Here is a 19,828-nt window from a genome sequence, read left to right as displayed (position 1 = left end):
AACCCATCTCCCACGTGGGTGGCAGGGACTCAAGTACTTGACAGTCATCATCTGTTGCCTCCCAAGATATACATTAGCAGGAAGCTGGAGCCAGAAGAGCCAGGATTTGAACCCAGGCACTCCTATATGGGCTGCAGGCATCCTATGCAGCATCTTAACTGCTTTGCCAAATACCTACCCCATTTTTTTTTTTTGCTTTGAAAATATGCACATGAGTTTCAGCTATTAACATGACTACATCCTAAAACGGAATCTACTACGTCAATATTTCATCGCATGACTTTCCCATCGGAACCACCAGACTGTATTTCCCAAAGGAAGAGCGATGAGGGGGAGGGGTGCTCGAGTATTTTGTTTCCTCAACTGGAATGAGTCAAATGCAAGAGCAGCCTTGGGCAGCTGGATCCCAGCACCTGCTCTGACTGCCAAGGGCATGGGAGCCCCCTCTGAGTTGCTGGGAAAGTAGAGGCTGGGGGAGAGGGGACACCTGGGAGGAGCAGGAGGTGAGATCTGGCAGCCTGCAGCCCCTCCAGCAGTGTGACCCTCTTCTGCCCGGAGTTTTGACGGACTTGTTGTGTGATGCCCTACCTCCCTGTCATGCCTCTAGGTCTCTCCCAATGAGGAGAGAGACTCAGCTGCCACTCAGTGAAATGCTGGGTCGTCCTTGAGAGGAGAAGAGACAGCACGCGGCCGGGATGAGCCTGGAGCCTCGGGTCTCAGTCCTTCCACAGCAGGCCCACTTCGGTGTGGACTCTGCTGCTGGTTCCTCAGCAGGCCAGAACCTTCGGAGTAGCAATGAAACAAAGGCCGTTGCCTGAGCACACACACAGTTTTGGTGTTTTATGGACTCATCTCTTTGGCGAGTTCCAAAGCTACTGAAAACATTCACAAAACCACCACCTTGGCCTGCAGTGAGCAGTGACAAGCCCAGCCCTCCGGGGCCAACACTGAAGACTGCTCCCTGTCCAGGCTTCCATTACGAGGCTGCTCCTTGTCTTGTTTGAAGTGCCCAACGTCATTGCAAACCTACTTGGTTACACATTGTCCTTTCTTCTGGGTGTATGAAAACCGAGAAAGGTCACCCACTGATTTCAGTAGTGAAACTTTTGCTCATGGCAGGCCAGACGTGTGCTGTGGTGGGCAGTGTGCAGACAAGCAGGAAGTGGCAGGTCGGAGAATTACTTTTCCTCCACAGAGCTGGAGGTATGTGGTCACTCGCCTTAGTGGGCAGGACGCTCTCTCCCCGACAAAATCAACAAGGCCTCAGTGAGAACTCGCAGCAAGATTTGTGAGGGGTGCAACCCCTCCTGTGGGGTATCAGTGGGCAGCTCCATTTAGTTTTCAGAGGAAGAGTGCAAGAGCCTGGTCCCTCCGGGTTGAGTGAAAATGACCTGTGCAATGCTCACACCATGGCCCTCCACTGCCTTCTGATTTCATTGATCCAGGCTGGGCCCAAGTCTTCAGGCTTTAGAAACCAAACCCAGCTGTTGGAGTGTGCAGCCAGGGTTGAGAGCCACTTGTCTACCAGTCTGGAGGTCTCGCCCAGAGCCTCACTTAGAAGCTCAGTGCCCCCCTTAAGAGCAAAACAAAAGGGCCTCTTTCCACTCATTTCGTGCCAGAAACCATGTCCCCAATACCTCATTTTATGCACCAGCTGTTCATACAGGAAACAGTGCATTGCCTACGGAGGTTGAAGCCTGGGTTGCCAAGAAGCCTAAACTTGAGCACCCACTGGGCTGGTGCACAGCAAGAGACACAAAAGGCCTTAAGCTCAGAGATGCAGAGAGGAAGCTCCCCAGGCAGGCTGCTTCGCCGCCCTGGTCTCAGCATCCTAACTGTGAAACAGAGGTTTGCTCTCTGGGCAGTCTCTGCACGCTTTCTCGTGTGAAAGATGTGTGAGTTCATGGAGGGGTCTCATTCAGGGCCTGTGATCATTTTAATCTGCATTAATCTGGTGCTTCCATCTATAAGATAAAAGTGATACATGTCATCCTGAGGGTCTGCTGTGTGGACTCTTAGTTTGATGCGCCGAAGGATTTCATTCTTCCTGATGCAATTCTCTTGAGAAATTGCTGAAGAAAATGGACTCTCTGTGGCACATTTCAAGGCTGGGGCTTCCAGATGTCCTTGACTCATGTGCAAATCGGACCATACCTGCTGTCACGATGAAGTGGAACCCACAGTCAGAGGGATTTCAAATTGGCAAAAGCGAAACTTGCAGTTTGCCACCATGTCTGTGCACATAGATTTTTCTAATTTCTTTTGTAAGAGTAATTAGCTTTATTACTCCCTTTAAGCAAATCATTAATAGTCAGCCCTATCACTTAACAGTATTTTTTTATTTATATTTAATGAACATAAATTTCCAAAGTACAGCTTATGGATTACAATAGCTCCCCCCCATAACTTCCCTCCCACCCACAACACTCCCCTCTCCCACTCCTTCTCCCCTTCCATTCACATCAAGATTAATTTTCAATTATCTTTATATACAGAAGATCAATTTAGCATATATTAAGTAAAGATTTCAACAGTTTGCACCCACACAGAAACACAAAGTGTAAAATACTATTTGAGTACTAGTTATAGCATTAATTAAACACCTAAGAGTAATTGTGTATTAATTATAGAGTTCAACCAATAGTTTTAAGTAGAACATAAAAAATACTAAAAGGATAAAGTATTAAGTTCTTTTTTTCTTTTTTTTGTTTGTTATACAGTTTTTTTTATTATTTATTAAATGTGAATTTACAAAGTGCAACTTTTGTATTGTTGTGGCTTCCCCCCCACAACCTCCCTCCCTCCCTTGGCCCTCCCCGCTCCCACTCCCTCACCTACTCCCTCTCCCATCCCGCCCTTCATGGAGTTTCATTTTCAATTACCTTCATATACTGAAGATCTACTTAGTATATACTAAGCAAGGATTTCAACAGGCTGCACTCACACAACCGCACAAGGTATAGGGTATTGTTCGACTAGTAGTGTTTAACAGTATTTTTATAACCTGAACTTTTACTCCTTAAAGCATTAATGATAGATACATACAAGTTTGGATGTGTGTATACACATACACACACACACACACACATACACATACACACATAGTTTTTCTTAGAGATTTATTTATTTGAAAGGCAGACTAACAGAAAGTGAGAAACAGAGAAAGATCTTCCATCTGCTACTTCATTACCCAAATGGCCACAATAGCCAGGGTTAGGCCAGGCAGCCAAGAATTCCATCTTGTTCTCTCATATGGGTAGCAGGAGTTAACCGCTTGAACCGTCCTCCGCTGCTCTCCCAGGCACATTAGCAGGGAGCTGGGTCAGAAGTGGAGCGACCAGGACTTAAACTGGAACTCCAATATGGGAGGAACAGCATTGCAGGCAGTGGCTTAACCCACTGCGCCACAACTCCAGCTCTTATGTATGGTTTCAAATGTGACACGCACACACACCCAGCATCAACACCAACATCACTCATTTTATTTTAGCCATCACAATCTCTGCCATCGAAAAACTTACAGTTTAATGAGAAAAAGAATACAGAATATTCATAAAAAGATAGCCATATATAGCATAAGATGGTGCTTCTCAAACTGTGCTCCAGAGACCCCTCGGGGGACCCTTAAATTCTTGCATGGAGCCCTACAGGGAAGAACTATTTCCATGATAATACTGAGCTGGTAGTTGTCTTGTTCACTTTCATTTCTTACCAGTGGCAATGTTGATTACCAGAGACTAGGTGCTCTGTGCCACTACAACAGACTGAGTAGAGAGAGAGAGAGAAGGAATCCAGCCCTTTATTAAGCCAGAAATTAAAAGAGATGTGTAAAAATGGGAAAGGCATGCTGCTTTTCACTGATTATTTTGGTTTTAAAATATTTTTCATTACAAATATTTTAGTAATGCTAATATGTCACGAGTTTATTTTTAAATGGATATAAATGTTTCTCAGTTTTAGTTTCCAAATTCTATATTGTAGTGACAGGTACAATCTACATAAGCAGAAGTTCAGACGGGAAGGGAGTTCAATATATTTTAAGAGTGTGAAGGGTTTAAAGATCAACGTGATTGAGACCTGCTAGTCTAGGTTGAGTTCCTTTGCCTGGAAGGCTCCTCTCAGCTTGCTCATCACCCGTCAGGTTTCACCGACTTCATTACAACCAAAGGCCACTTCCTCCATGAGTCTCTCCCTCTTCTCGGCCATACAGAAAGGGACTAATAAGTGTTCAGGCGCCTCTTTTGTGGTGTCGTGGGTGCCTTGGTATCAGTTACTTCTCACTCATGTGATCTCCCACTCCCAAAATAAGCTAGTCTTACTTTGCAATGTACTTCATCCAATAGAGGCCTCTACCACAAGTTCCTTGAGAGATTTAGGCCTATCTTATCTTTGTGTCCTAAAAAGTGATCAACAAATGAATGACTGCTGAATGCCAAAAGACTGATTTAGACATGAGCTGCACAGGAATTCAGAGGAAATACACACTCTAGGGAATCTGAGGAAGAAATTGAGATTTGAGATAGATCACGGGAGAGCTTCCACCAGCGAAATACAAGTGAAAGGCCCCCTGCAAATGTAGGAATAATGTGATCAAAGGCACAGAATTAGGGATTTCCAAAAGGCACTCAGAAAACAATAAGACTAATGCTAAAAAAATCTGCCTTTAGTAAAACTCATATAAGAAGGGGTAAAGAAGCTGATAAAGACATGAAGTTCGGACCCAGTGATAAAGCGTTCTCTGTAGACCTAGTGTGAAGAAACAATACCGGGAAGTCTGCTAGTTTTCTGAAGATGGGAAAAAGAGAAGTAAGTTCTATAGTTTAGTTCCTCCCTGGCCCAGCTCTAGCTGTTGTGGCTATCTGGGGAGTGAACCAGCAGATGAAAGATCTCTCTCTCTCTCCTCTCTCTAACTATGCCTTTCAGAAATAAGAAAGAGAAAACTTGACATCAAATGTACAACTAAGCCAGAATTCAGTAGGGAAGCATAGTAAATGAAGGTCACTTGCTACAGAGGTCAAGTCAACCATGACCTTGTGGCAAAACACTTGATGCTCAACTACCAAATATGACACATTTCCCCGGAAGTAGTTCAAATGTTGATACATTTCTCATTTTTTAAAAAAAATCACATTTTGTGGCAGATTTACATAATTGATTAGCATTCGGTCATAAGAAATAATGAAATTCTGTCATTTGCAGCAATATGGATAAAAGTGGAGGACATTGTGTCAATGAAACCAGTAAGGCACAGAAAGATAAATACCAAGTGTTCTCACTTACACATCAAAACTAGAAACCTGATCTCATAAAAGTACAGCAGCACAGTGGTCACCAGGGCTTGAGAAATGTGTGGAGAGGCAGGTACAGGAGCCCAGTTGACTGGGACCAATAACTTCTCATATTCTACAGCACAGTAGAAAAATCATGGTTGCAATAATTGTATTTTTCATAATAGCTAGTAGAGAGGATTTTGAGTGCTCCCAAGTCAAAAATATATCAATTACACAATGCACATATGTCCTGAAGTGGTACCAAGTGTAAATATATAAAATTACTATGTGTCCATTCAAATATTAAAAATCATATTTTAGTTTGTAAAAACTTGATTAAGATAAAATCACAAGATCTGATAAGAATGGCATCTAATTGTTTTTAAATGTCCTCACAAAATAAGTGTTTGAAACAAACTCCTCAGGCATTTCAAAGTCAGTTTTTCTACTGAGTACTTCTTCCTTATAAATAAAAAAAAAAAAATGTTTCCTAAGAGCTATGCCACAGCACAGTTTCCATTCCCACATGTTCTACAAAAGTCTTCAAACATCTTGAAGGTTCCAAGTATTTAAAATTGGTCAAATATTTAAAATTGTGTAATCAGTTCTACAGGGCAGCCAACAACATATTCCTAGTTGACCTCGAGCTCAAGAACACACACACCAATGCTCACACCCACAAAGTAACACTCCACCCAACCTCTCTGCCGTGGATTTGGAAGTTAATATAGGAGAGAGAGAGAAAGAGAGGAAAGCAGCACCAACGTGTCCACCTCATGGGAGCCATTGTTCACACCACTGACAATGAATGAAAGGGAGGCGAAATTGTGGGTTTTCTTTGCCATGTTCCAGATAAAGACAATACTCTGACATACCCAAGAATCAGGAAACACGTTTCTAACACAGTGTCATCTACTGCAGACATTTTCTCCTAACCGGTTCTTGTGAGCAGCCATGAGTCTGTAAAGAAAAATAAGCTCCTGGAGTTATTGTGCTGTGGGTGTCACAGCGTAATGGAGTTTTTTCGGCAAGCTTTCAGGGTGCTGCTTTTTAAGTTTTGCTTAAGTATCATACACAAAGCAAACACGTTCCATTTTCTAAACCAAGAATTTTGGAAGTTCTTTTTATATTAAAAAAAAAATAGCTGCCTCTCTGCACTAGGTTCCATTTTGGGGTGTGTGTGTGTGTACATGTGTGCACTGACTCATGCCCCAGTCCACACACATGCAGCACCAGGAGGGTAGAAAGAAGCATGGACCAAAAGACAGAAACCTTGGAATCCTGGTAGGGCTCTCTTTACCAAACTAAATTCTTCCTGACCCTCAATTTTCTATTTAGAAATTGCTTATAATAATAAGATCTCTGTCTGCCTCAGAGGATCATGGTGCTATCCCCTAAAAACATGACAATAGGAAAATATACAAAACTATGATCTTCACAAAATATGTAAATACATTTCTTATGCTGGAAGGGCTCAGTTTCAATAAGAGCTATCTTTGTTAGGTAAAAGTCAAGTTATGAAACTAAAAGTACAACTTTCCATATGATGTGGAGTTTCCTGTTCTCTTTCACAGGGCCAGCTCCCAGATGGGCGACTGCTTATTTCCATATGACCAACCCAAGCTTTGATTACAGTTATTAGGACATGAAAATATTGGCAGAGCCAAGAGCCCTATTATGAAATAGAAGAACCATGAAAATCTAAAATGTCATAGGGCATACTCATTCATAGGATCTAATAGCTAAGGAGGCCAAGGGTAGTTACAAAAAAAAGTCACAGATAGAAACAGAAGATTAAATGTTATCTTATTGATGATGAGGACTAGGCCTGCCCACTGGCATTAGGAGTTATACTGAGATAGGGACTTTGATGTAACCGTGGGGCTGACCCAAGGCAAGTGAGAAGGAAAGTCGATGTTCCTCCCGGGGTGGGGTGGGGGGCACATTCTGGATGCCTGCCTGCCCTGGCCTGGCATTTTTGTGATACCCAAGGCCTGCAGTGAGATCGCCCTCCCTAACCTTCCTCCACTCGCAGGTGCTGTCTGAAGTTCCCCTTCCCTCCAAAGGGTTTCTCATTATCTGTGAAACTGCTGCTTCTGGACAGGGGTTTCTGGTGCCTTGTATGAGTGACAGTCAACTGATCAAGGGGTCCCAGTGGTCTCACACTGCAATGATTCCATGGCCAGGTACAAAAATTAAAAGGTAAAATGGGCCACGTGGGGTCTATCACTCTGGGCAGGACCTGAACCACTGCATGGGCACAATGACCATGCACTGTAAACTCTAGCTGTTCATTACAGAAATACAAGCACCAGTGTGGCCAGAGATTTTTACCTAAAATGTTGACCTTATACATGTCTAAGTAGGCAAAACAAAACACATCAATAAGACATACCCAGTCAACAGGCAACCACCCTTCTTCCACCTCTTATTTAATGAGTTCAAAAGGGGAAAATTTTGAAGGGGGACCTTTTTCCCATTTACACACTGTCTGTCTTGCCCTGAAAGTTCACATATGTGCATTTCCCCAGTTTTCTTTGTTGTAAATCAAAAAGATTTGATTATGTATGGCCTTTTAGATTAGAATGAAGGAAAAACTGATTCATGACAGGGAGGAGGAAAGAGCATTTGAAACTGGGTCCTCGTGGTTCCGTCTCACCTGCTCTACTGACAAATAGAGCAAAAAGTACAGCAGACACCATATTGTTGCCCCACAGGCGGCTTTGCAGCCCCACCCCTAGCTACTCTGATAGTCTAGAATCTCTGGGTGAACGGAGAAAAATAGACAGCAGAGGGCAGGAAGTCAACACATGAGCCCAATAGGAGGAAGTCATAATAATTTGGCAAATGATTAGCAAAGACAGAAATAAGCATTATTTCCAGTTCATCTCAAAGACTGCCACTAATTCAGAGAATCAGAATCTTTATTCTAGTAGGGATTTAGATCCCATCTTGCCATGTCTCCCCATTTTACAAATGAAAAAAATTTAAAGCACATAGAGTCTCCTGAACCCAACGTCAATGCCATCTGCACTGCTTACTCTCCAAGACGAACGCATTGGAGAAAAGGTGTTGTTGTGCTGTCCAGTCTCCTCTGTGTAAGCATAGACTTTGCTATATGCTGCATAAATGTCAGGCCAGGCCCGTCTCAGAAACAGAGATGGTCAAAAGATAGTATCAGTGGTCAATATATTACTCTACTGCTGATTAGAATACCAACACCCAATACTTGTCTCCCTTTCAACCAGGAAACTGGCTGAGTGTGACAAACATGTCCTTGTTACTCAAGAGGTCTCCAGAAAGCTTTGTTCGGCTGTTTGAAACCTGAAAACCAAAAATGACTCAGTTGGATTTGATTTAATTACTTTATAGCAACCACCTTTGAAACCAGCAGGCCTGTGAGTTGGAAACAGAAACCCCACCAGCCTGGAGGTAGGCCATCATAGGCTTTCCCTAAAGAAAGTCAGTCTGTCCACAGCCATGGAGAAAGCAAGGTCTAAAGTTCATAGACCAGGCCATGAGATGTGTCTGGGAGTGCTGCCACGGCTGGGGAAAGAGGCACTCTTCTTGTGTAATAGGAAACAAGCTTACAACACAGGGCACCGCAAATGGCTCCCAGTGAAAGCGACGTGCGCTGCACAGTGGCTGTCACCCACGGGAACTGGTTCAACAGTCATATCCTGCTGCATTAACATGTTTCACTAGGAAGGCTTTCTAGATCTTTCACGATTATTCCAGAAAAATAATTGTTCTTGACCAGGTCAGCACGGATCCTCCCATTTAGCCAGTGGATAAATGAGGCTGAGCACGTGCTCTCTGAGGCCCCATTCTAAGGTGAGTCACTTGCAGGCATCACATTTGGGGTGCCGCGGCTCAGGCCCCAGCCCCCATGCTCCCCTAGCTTCTGATGGAGCACAAGAAGTGAAGCCGAGGCTGCCGATCTGGGAGAGAGTCATCTTTTGATTTTGGTTGGTTGGTTGGTTGGTTGATCGATTTACTTATATATTTATGCTTGCTTCCGCATCTGCTTTCAAGGGTCCACTGTGTCCGATACACACAGGAGTTCCTAAGCCTGCCCACAAAGAACTGACCCATTACCTCTTATCACACGTTCAGAAGGGAGAGAGCAACGATGCAGGTTAAGTTTTGCAAAGAGAGAAAAATAGTGCCACATGCCCTATGAAAGAGTGTGGCAGATTTGTACAGAAGTTTAAAGGGCAGTTTCACATAGCACAAACATAATACTACACAAAATAGAAAAACATTTACTTAACATCAACTAAATGAACATATTTGCTTAATATTAGAAGCATTTTCCCAGAACCACCCTTGTTTTATAGAGGAAGTTCCTGAGACTCAAGGGTCTTAACTTGCCCGTAGCTTCCAAAAGATTCCAATCAGAGTCTGAACCTGTGTTCGATCCCTGTGTTCCTTCAAAGCCTGCTCCTTTCTTCCGAACTCTACCTTCCCCAAACAGAAGGGAGTCAGGCCTTCTCCATCTAGTCCTCATTTCTAATTATGCGATAAAATGCCTTCACCCATTTATCCCCAACATCTTCCCCTGCTCCAAATTTTTGGTGAAATCATAATTTCATGATGATATCTCTCTCTTCTTCACAACTCTTTCCCCAAATTGTAACTGATGTTTGTGAAAGGAAGGAGGTAAGGGAAATCAGAAAATTCATATTATTTCATGACCACAGCAAGTAACTTTTTATAACTGTTTTGTAAATTTATTTGAAAGGCAGAGGGAGAGGGAGAGCCAGATCTTGCATCTGCTGGTTCATTCTCCAACTGCCTGCAACAGCCAGGGCTGAGCCAGACTGAAGCTTGAAGCTTGGAACTCCATCTTGATATCCCATCTGGGTGGCAAGGATCCAACTATTTGAGCCATCGTCTGTTACATGCACATTAGCCAGAAGCTGGGACGGAAGTGGAGCTGACACTCAAACCCAGGTATCTCAGTGTGGAATGTGGGCATCCCAAGCGGTGCCTAACACCTGCCCCATTCATTAGTGTTCTTAAGCACTTAATATGTGCTCTGTATTCTGCTAGGAATAAGAGGAATGCCAATCAGGAATCCTACCCTGATAAAATTACAGCAAAAAAATAACAATGTAACAACTGGAGAAGAAAATAATGCATGACAGACTGTCAGAGTAGAGATTTAGATAGGCCAGAGCAGTGTTTGGAAAGGCTCTATGCAGTGAGGGGTCCTGGATCCCCAAACCAGCCCAAGGTCCTATTTAGGGGACGGAAGAAGACGTGACTCAAGGAGTGAAGGCTGGCACCAGGGAGACTCAATTTCTCCTGTGTTACGTGCTTTACGTGTAAAGCCCAAAAGGTGACACCGGCTACTCTGTGGGCTAAAAGCAACCGCATGAGTCACTGCTGGGATGTCAAAGGGATTTCTCAGTCAGGAAACAGTCTCTGTCTTGGTGTTTATGATCAACAACATAGGCAGACAGAAGTCTGACGAGCACACAAGCCAGCACAGAGAGCCCCAGGCTCTCTAGATACAGACCCGTGCCCTACTCACTGTGAGGGCCCCTGGCAGCCTCAGATCTTTCAGCTCTACAGGGAAGCAGGTGGCTCCTTGACTGACGCCCCTGCTCTTGGCTCAGCATTTCACTTGAGGTATGGGACAGGCCAACATCGATCCTAAACCCAGTGTGCAGTATCTTTTAAAAATAATTTTTTGGATGGATTCGGCATTTCTAGATAAAAACATTGGAAAAAATCTTGATCCAGGTTAGTTTCATAATTCCCATTAGACCGTTTATGACATACAGTTTGAACTTCAAATTGACATTCGGCACTAGAGAAGAGGTGGTTTTCACGATTTAGTGGGAAACAGAAAAGATGGGAGTTATCTCTTGTTGGACAAACATGTAAACTTGAGTGCATATTAGTTCCCGGAGTAGTTTTTGGCTTCAATTTTCACACGAATATAATGCTTAAGAGGAGGGAGGAATGAGCTCTATACTTCCTTTACAGTTCTGAGACTCAGGGAATCTAATCTCTACATATTCCTGAAACAGAAAACAATATGAAAAGGCATGAAGTCTACTCTCAAGGAGTATTCAAGTCCCCGAGCATTCTGAACGACAAGTAAAGCGACATCAGCCTGTTCCTTGGAGCTCTCACCATTATGTCTTTCCCTGCAGCTGGGAACAATGAAAAGACTTGAGAGTATTTCTAGCAGGTTATTTTAACAGTGTTTGTCTTCCAGAAGTATCATCAAGACATTTTTGCCCTAAAAAACAAAAATCACCGAATGTTTCTGCAACCAAATATTCGTAGTGTTGGGAGACAGAGAGGAAAAGAGAATCACTGAACCACATGACATGGATTTTAAGTCCCTTACTCCTTAGGTGACTTTTGATCACTTAAGGACTCACAAGCCTCACTCGTTTAAAAAGAGAAAGAGGGAAAAGAGAGCCTTCCATGTCTGGTTCACAGGTTTGCCTGAGGGAGACAGGAGATGGCATAAAAGTGCTTCATAAAACTTAATGTCTTCTACAAATGAAAGGAATCACATTTTTTACTGTGAACCATTGTTCTTGGGATTGGAGGAAGCTGAATCTATGAGCACGGTAACGACCTAAACATGTGTTGTAAACCGAAGTCTAGAAGTTAATGCCTTTAGCAAAGGAAGAACTATCTTCATTATTATTGAGAGGACAGAGAATGCAAGGCTAACAGTCAAAAGGAAACTCATCAGAGACAGCTCCACCCTATGCAGATAGATGATTAAGCCTTGTGATAACACGGGGCGCCAGGCAACTGGAGTACCTCCTACTTTGAAGCAAGATAGGTGATGGTGGCATAACTCACCCTTTCCTTAGTATCGGGTACAGCTGCCACCAAGAGCACCACCCATGCCTAGGTGATAGATAGCCTTGCCCATGTGGGTCACTATCTCACCTTCCCGTGAAGAGCAGTCCTAGGGCAGAGACCTGAACGCCACGGCGAAATTTCTGCCTCAGGACTTAGGCTGGTCTGGGAGATCTACCTGTGAGTGAGAGCTGAACTTCAATTCTCTTCCAGGCCAGAGCAAACTTTTCCACCGAGAAGGGAAGGCCGCTCTTACCAGGGTGGTGATAATCACGACAAGTAGCATGAAGAGTCCCCAGTGAATACCTTTAATCGGGCTGCGTTCCTCTTGACTTTCTGCACGTCCTGCAGGGCAGAAATTTTCCTGAAAATCCTGAAGTTCACGTGTTTACAATTACAGGCAATGAGCCTCAAAAGAGCCAGCCTCATGGATCACTTGCGTTTTATTTTTGGTTTTGTTTTCATTAGATGCAGCACTGAGCCGAGCCACAGGCCTTCCAGGGAGTTGCACAACCTTAGCTTTTAGATTGTGTTTCATGGTCACGGAAAAAAAAAATAATTGGATTTAATAGGTTTTCACAATCATATTATCTACTTTACCTTCCAAGATCGTTACTCATTTAATTGCAAGCCCCAAGGAAAGATCACAGGGTAGGGGCCACACTAGACAGTCATAATAAAGAAAGATCCCTCACAAGCAATGTAACAATCTGGATCTGCTATCAAGTCATTTAAGTGTTCTGATATAAACTCTTTAGATTGGAAATTATTGTGCTCTTTTGATAATTGTTCCCCTTAGAAAACAGACACGTGCATGTTGTAAGTAATGTTCTGTGTTAACACATAAATATATTTTATGTGATATGCATATATCTGCTTACAAATATTATACAGGTCTAAAGAGACAAAATGTAAGTCACAAGCTGTGAGTGGATAGGCTTTGCTCTGTGGTAGTGGTATGTAGCTTTGTGCAAATGGGCTCTTCCCTTGTTGAAGAGTAACCACAACTGGGGAGTGCAGTGTCCTATGAGAACATTTTTGCCCCCATATCGGCGAGGGCAGCAGCCAGGGCACATCACGTATTTGGGATAAGGGTGCTATATGGTCCTGTAGGGAACAAATTCTTTGCTTAGCTCTTAGAGTACCACAACTGGTCATTCAGGTTGTAAGAACCTTTAATTAGCTGTTCTACAAATTAGAGCACTCCTCAAGCTCCAAAAGATGTTTTCCATCTTGTCACCATCTAAAGGAAAGTCTTGAACGAAAGAGTTACTCTCAATCTGGTTCTTATTCTCTCATTTACTTCTATGGGATTAAAGAAAAACAAAAGCACTTTTTAAACTCCCTATACAGAGTGTACTGTAATTGGATTCCTTGTTCCTGTTCCAAGCCAAGGCATTGGAGCCACATTGCTTCTGCCAAGTTTGTTCTCTGAGCTTCAGCGTCCTTGTTTCTGCTCACTCCCAGGGTTCCAGGTTACACTGTCAACCCAGGCTCAAACTGTCCCACGTCCTTCCCCAGAGGTCTTCTTGTTGAGAAAGGTTCAACAAGAGGATGAAGTCCAATGCACTCACAATGCAATTGAAATGCCACCCTATGGAGACTAGGGGCGAGTGGTGGGCAGACAGCAGAGCTTCCAGTTGACCATGAGGATGGCTGACGGAGGCCAACCACCGTCTTCCCAGGCTCCCTCTAGTCCTGAGAACTAGGGTTGAGAAGGACTTCCCCATCTAGATCTGGCAACCTTCCCTGCCTCTGAGGTCTGCTAAGAACCTGACAAGCAACGCCAGTCACAGGCCTGCAGTGACTTTGTACAATAGGCCAACAAAGGAAAAGAAAAAAACTGTCTCTTTGGAAACCCAGTGTGAACCTTTAGTCTATAAGTTGTAGAATAAAGAAGTCTAGGCTCCCTATCAACCATTTCTTTTAGAAGCCTGTAATTTTTTTTTTTTTTTGCACACTGTTAAAAATCCATTTTCCACTAGATAATCCCTTAACAGGGTAGCCAGAACAAAAAAGATGTGGTGAAATTATTATTCTAATTATCAAGAGGATATTTTCAGTGAAACAACTTCTTTATGAACACATAATAAGGTGGGTGTTTGGTTACTTGGTTGATACAACTGGAAGAGCAACCAGAACATTCCACATACTCTGTGTCAATGGACACTCCAAGGGTACAAGACACTCCCAGTTTGTTCCAATCATCATCTTCTCCTGTTCATCTTCTCCCTCCCACCGCTGGCCAATAATCCTTGTATAGTTCACTTTCTTAGTCTCTTTCCCTAGAGGAATCCACCCTTCTCAGTGGGTCTCCTGGAGCCTCATTCCAAGAATCTGTCCTATTCCTAAACTTGCTGTGTTAGTATCTGCGCATTCTGTGTCCAACAACAGGCCCACGACTAAAAGACCTCATCAGGATTATCTGTTCCTGGGGATAACACAGAGCAGGGTCAGCAGGTACACCCCACCCTACAGATCTAAGAACATCAGGGGCTTCGAGAACCACTCCACCCACCCATGACCTCTACAGGAGGGAGACAGCCTGCTTCTCTGTACACATCACCCACAACCCACATCCACATGAAATGTTCTGGACTTATTTGCTTCAGTGCCTGCAGCAAGCACCTAAGCGGGTTGGAAACAGATGTTTAATAACATTGGCATTTATTTAAGAAAATCTATTGAGAGCCTCCTCTGTAAAGTGTTGTGCTAGGTGCTAAGGATATAAAGATGAAAAGACAGGTAGACCAAAGGTAGGTGTTAACAATAGTCATTAAGACCATACTAGTTCCTTTGTTCTGACTCCATGATCATTATTAAGTGTTCGTTTTATATAGCCTTTAAAACACTTTGACATCCTGATCTCATTTGATCTTCCTGTTGGATAAGGATTGTTCATTTTATAGATGAAGAGACTGAGGCCTAGAGGCGCTGAGTGATTTCATCCTAAGACCCAGAGCAAGTAAGTGGTAGAATCAAGAGTCAAACCAGTAACTTTTGATTACAAATCTACTGCTTGCTCCATACATCACGCAGCCTCTTGAGGGTCAAGGAGGAAGTATTTTTTCCAAAACATCTTCTAGTGGTAACATAACAAACAAATCCTGAACACCTCCTGTATGCAAAACCTGCCCTGATCTCCTGGGAGAAGATGCAGCAGCTCAAAGATGAATGGAATGTTGTCCCTACTCAAAAGAGTTTAGTGAGGGGGAGAAAAGTCACTGGACGGGAACAACAAATTCAAGGAAGCTAATAGGTGGGGGGAAAGGGAAAGAAAAAGTCTCATATGGGGGGTTGGAGCCTAAAGAATCCAGATTGAACTTTGGGATTACACTTGGGACATTCTATCTTTGTATCGCATCCCCATTACTCGCAGGCCAAGGAACAGGGAGTAAATAAACGTGGTTTTCCATGCAGACTTTTCTACACTAGACCAAGTGTGCTGGCCAGCTAATACCAGTGCTCTCTCAAGAATCATCTCCTAATAAGTTGGAAGAGTATTTTAACAACCAAAAGAGGTCCTTCGCAACTTGATAACTGCGCACAAGTCCTCAAGAACCGGAAAACTTTCAGAGAATTGATAACATTGTTTTTTCTTGACCCAATAGGGCAATTTTACATAAAAATGGTCATCTCTGCTCTCTTTTTGACATCTATTTGGCTTTGATATTTCATAGTGGGAAGCAGGACCAATTGAAGTCACCACCATCTCTTTGGGAGGATCTGGAAAAATTCCTCAAGAATTGGTATTGGCCGTGCTGAATGGCTGAGAAAGTGCCACTCGCAGCCTGTTGCAACAACTCAGGCAATAAAAGAGGCTCTGGGTCAAGTCCAGTGCTCCTTAACACAGTAATATCAGAATAATTTGTGGGGGTGGATGTTTGGCCTAGCAGTTAAACAGTCATCTGGGACACATGTGTCCCACACTGGACTTACTGGGTTCAGTTCCTGGCTTCTGACCCTAGCATCTTGCTAATGCAGACCCCAGGAGGCAGCAGTGAGGGCTAAAGTGGTTGGACTCCTGACACCTATCTAGGAGACTGGGGTTAGGTTCCCAAATCTGGGCATTTGGGGGATGAACCAGCAGATGAAAACTCACTTTCCTCCTCTCTGTATCTAAATAAATAAAATTGTAAAAATAATAATTTAACTAGGAAATTTTAAAAAATAAAAGAGTAGCCCCTGTGAAAGGAGGAAGTTCAAAATATTTTCCCCTTCTATGCAGCTAAATTGTGCTGCCTTGGCAGAAAACCCGTGCTTTCTTCATGTGGGAGTATTGTTGCTGCTAAGACTCAGCCATGCTGTTCTGTTCGTTGCTTCAAAGATCACCCCATGGATCCCACTCATTTTCTGACCCCTGCAGGTGAGAAGTGCATTAAGCATCTGGCACAAGCTCACAGGAAGGGTGGCACAAAGCACAAGTCAGAAGCTCCACTTTCTGAAAAGGGGCAACTCTAGATCCTGGGAGTTTTGAGGGAGGAAAAAAATGGGAAGGGGAAGACAGGGGAGGAGATAGGTGACCCCCACTTTCCAGACTTCTCACTCTTGTATAATAAAAAGATCGGGAAATTCCCGATTCTCCTGTGGTACCCTACTCTGTGAGTTACAGTTGATTTTTGAGTAAAGAATTGTGCTCCTCAGCTTCTCTGTCCCAGAGACCTAAAAAGAGCCAACTCCCTTTGGGAATCATAAGGGCTATCATCACTGGTTATTAGCAGCCTGTAATTTGTTTGTAGGCTAACAAGAATTCATCTAACACACTTGTTTTACTGAAATTAATGATAATTACCTTTTGTTGCTTACAACCAAAGACTGCTATTACTCCCTGCCCAAACTTTCCGTTCCCAATCTTTCTAACATTGTATTTCTAAACCTACCTAGATCAGCATCTATATTCTTCTTACCTTTTTCCTACGGCTAAAGAAGCATCCCTTCAACCAAGAGCCAACCCCTTCAGTGCGTTCTAGGCCGCACTCTCTTCCACATTTTTAGGGACCCTAGTCTTTGGGTAATCAGCCCTCTTTCACTCTACTTCATTTCATAGCCACTCTTCTGTAGGGAGCTGCCTGAACATGCTGTTCTCATTTCTTTCTCAAATGCACTCTTGTCTGGCTTCTGCCCTCGACACACACCACTGACACTGAAGCTGCCCTTACCAGGTCACTACTGACTTCCATGCTGCCAGGCCCATGGCTATTTCCCGTGCTTTTCTTATTAGACTTTTTGGGAATATTGGCCTAGTTGGCAACCCCCTTGTCGAAGGCTCTTCTTGATGCACCTACAGACTGCTGTTGCTGAGAGCAGGGTAAAAGAGCAGCTGTGTGGGTGTTATGGGAGCTCAGGAGCTAGTAGGCTCAAGGGGGAAAGGGGAAAAGCTCAATCCATTCTTAGGAAGGACATGTGACCTGCTTAAATAATTCAGATTTTCTCGCCCCCAGAATGCAAATCTTTCACTGACATCTCGGCATTTAAAGTAAAATCCACTTATATTACAATGTTTAAGGGAAACCATCAGTAATCTAGTGCTATTGATATCCTCAGCATCAAAAATATTCTCTTGATTTGACCAATGTCCTATGTTTTCATTTCAAAATGTGAACAGCTGCTTAAGAGTGAGTTACTCCTTTTATAGTTATGTAAACTTACAGTAATACTTAACATAGTAAGTATGGGACAAGAATCTTATCAGCCATTGAGTCAAGTGAACATCGTTTGAGAAAGCAGAAGGCCATGGCCACCTGGGAGCCCGCTGGTCTTTCAAACAAACAAAATTTAACCACCTCTAGTAGCCAGTTGTATTATTCCCACAATACAATTAGCATCCTTCTCTTTTTCAATCATATCCTCACTCACAGTCAACAAGAGATGAGATATTGCTTAGTCACACAGTGTAGAACAGACCTCGAGAGTCCAGAGTTTCACCCACATCCACCAAGATGAGGTCCATGTCCGTGTGTGATCTTGTTACTGCCCGAGACATCTGATGAAGCAACTGACTAAAGCTAAAGAGTTTGTGTTAGTGCCAGGCTTGTCTCTCCTGTCTTCACTGTCCTGTACATTTTTGAAATTTGACTGCAATCTTGAAAGTGTACATTTCTATTTTGCTCCACATTTTTGTCTTGTATCATTATTCTGGGGGCCATGTCTCAACACCTAAGATCATATTTCTAGAGGATCTGCTTCAGTCCATGTTGTTTCCAAAATCATCATATACTATGGCCCTTTGCAAAATTTGGAAACACAATTGCAAACATCACTCTGTTTGGCTCTGTCTGTTGGAGATTCCCACAGACTCATTAGACCAAGAAAGGAGTGGTTATCTGACGGTAAGCAGGTAGGCCACGGATGGTGGTCAAAAACTTCCAGCCTTGTGATCCTATGCTTTTACCTTTGGCTTGCAGTGTTCTGTGTTGGGGAGCGAGACAGATGGCCTTTTCTGGATGGACATCCTTGTGGGAGCTCTCCAGAGCGTTCATCTGGCCAAATACTCATCTGGATTTTATCAACTTGGTGTGGTTAGGAAAATAAAAGTGATTTCCAGAACAAAGTACAAAGTCACAAACCAACTCCCTTTTTAAATAAAAATAGATTTTTTAAAAACTCAATGACTTCTTTTAGTCTCTCATTTCCCTCAGAAGTTAATTCGCTTGGTTATTTTATCTTCTTCCAACATTTTCTCCCCCAACATCTGGTATAACTGAATTAAAAGATTCTTTCCTGGTTTCTTTTTCTGAAGAAGGTGCACGTAGATGTCACGGGCCTAGGACAGACTGAAACAAGGCCAGAGCTGGTTATAGCATTGGCAGCGCTACATGAAAATTTTACCTACACATCCCTTGAATTTGGGCTTCAGTGATTGGCTGACTGAGTCAGTGGAGGAGATGACGGTATTTGGCAGAATTAACTATATTAACTACAGTCAGTCCAAAATGAATCAATACAAGCTTGCCAAAAGCCTTCCAAGAATTCAGCAATTGCTTGTGGACTATTAGCTGGTCCCTTCTTCAGAAAGTTTATCACCTATCCGGAGAAGCATGGTCAGTGGCAAACTTTGTCTCCTCTGCCAAGTCAGTTATCAGTTCTCTGTTCTTAAGAGAATTCATCAGGACTGGAGCTGTGGTGTAGCGGGTAAAGCAACCGCCTGCAGTGCTGGCATCCCATATGAATGCCAGTTTGAGTCCTGGCTGCTCCACTTGCCATCCAGCTCTCTGCTATGGCCTGGGAAAGCAGGAGAAGATGGTCCAAGTTTTTGGGCCCCCCATACCCGCATGGGAGGCCCGGATGAAGCTCCTGGCTTCAGGTCAGTGCAGCTCTGGCTGTTGCGGCCGTCTGGGGAGCGAATCAGCGGATTAAAGAACTTTCCTTCTTTCTCTGCCTCTTCCTCTCTGTAACTCTCCCTTCAAATAAACAAATCTTTAAAAACATAAACAAAAAAAGGGAGAGAGAGAATTCACCACCACTGAGTCTCTAGTTAGAACATGTCTCTGTGGCTTCCTGGGATTTGCTGTCCCCCCCCCCCCCCAGCACATAAGCAACACTTGCAATTTTCCCACTTCTCCATTTAAAAAAATCTTGTCTATTATTTGAAATATTGGTCTATCTTCCCAACTTGGGGAGCAGGAGGACCCCTTTTGACTGCTGGGATGACTGTAACCACCACCAACTAGACTTTATCATGGTACCTGATACATATTAGTAGGCAAAGAGCAACTTTCTTT

The 19,828-nt window shown here is 43.4% G+C and overlaps 1 long non-coding RNA gene across 2 annotated transcripts in view; it reads right to left on the bottom strand.

Annotated features, from left to right (window-relative positions):
* Positions 1-2,965: 2,965 nt before the first annotated feature.
* The window catches only part of LOC127493167 (uncharacterized), a 37,291-nt gene continuing 20,428 nt past the window's right edge, over positions 2,966-19,828 (bottom strand). Inside the window, exon 3 of one of the 2 annotated variants that reach the window (XR_007923217.2) lies at positions 2,966-12,626. This is a non-coding gene — a long non-coding RNA (uncharacterized lncRNA). Of the gene's footprint in view, positions 12,627-15,979; positions 19,508-19,828 lie in introns of those variants that run through there. The other variant, XR_007923216.2, reaches the window with a different exon arrangement.

The sequence above is a fragment of the Oryctolagus cuniculus genome, chromosome 5 (genome assembly GCF_964237555.1).
Source record: "Oryctolagus cuniculus chromosome 5, mOryCun1.1, whole genome shotgun sequence".
NCBI lineage: Eukaryota > Metazoa > Chordata > Mammalia > Lagomorpha > Leporidae > Oryctolagus > Oryctolagus cuniculus.
This window is presented reverse-complemented; position numbering and strand designations above follow the sequence as displayed.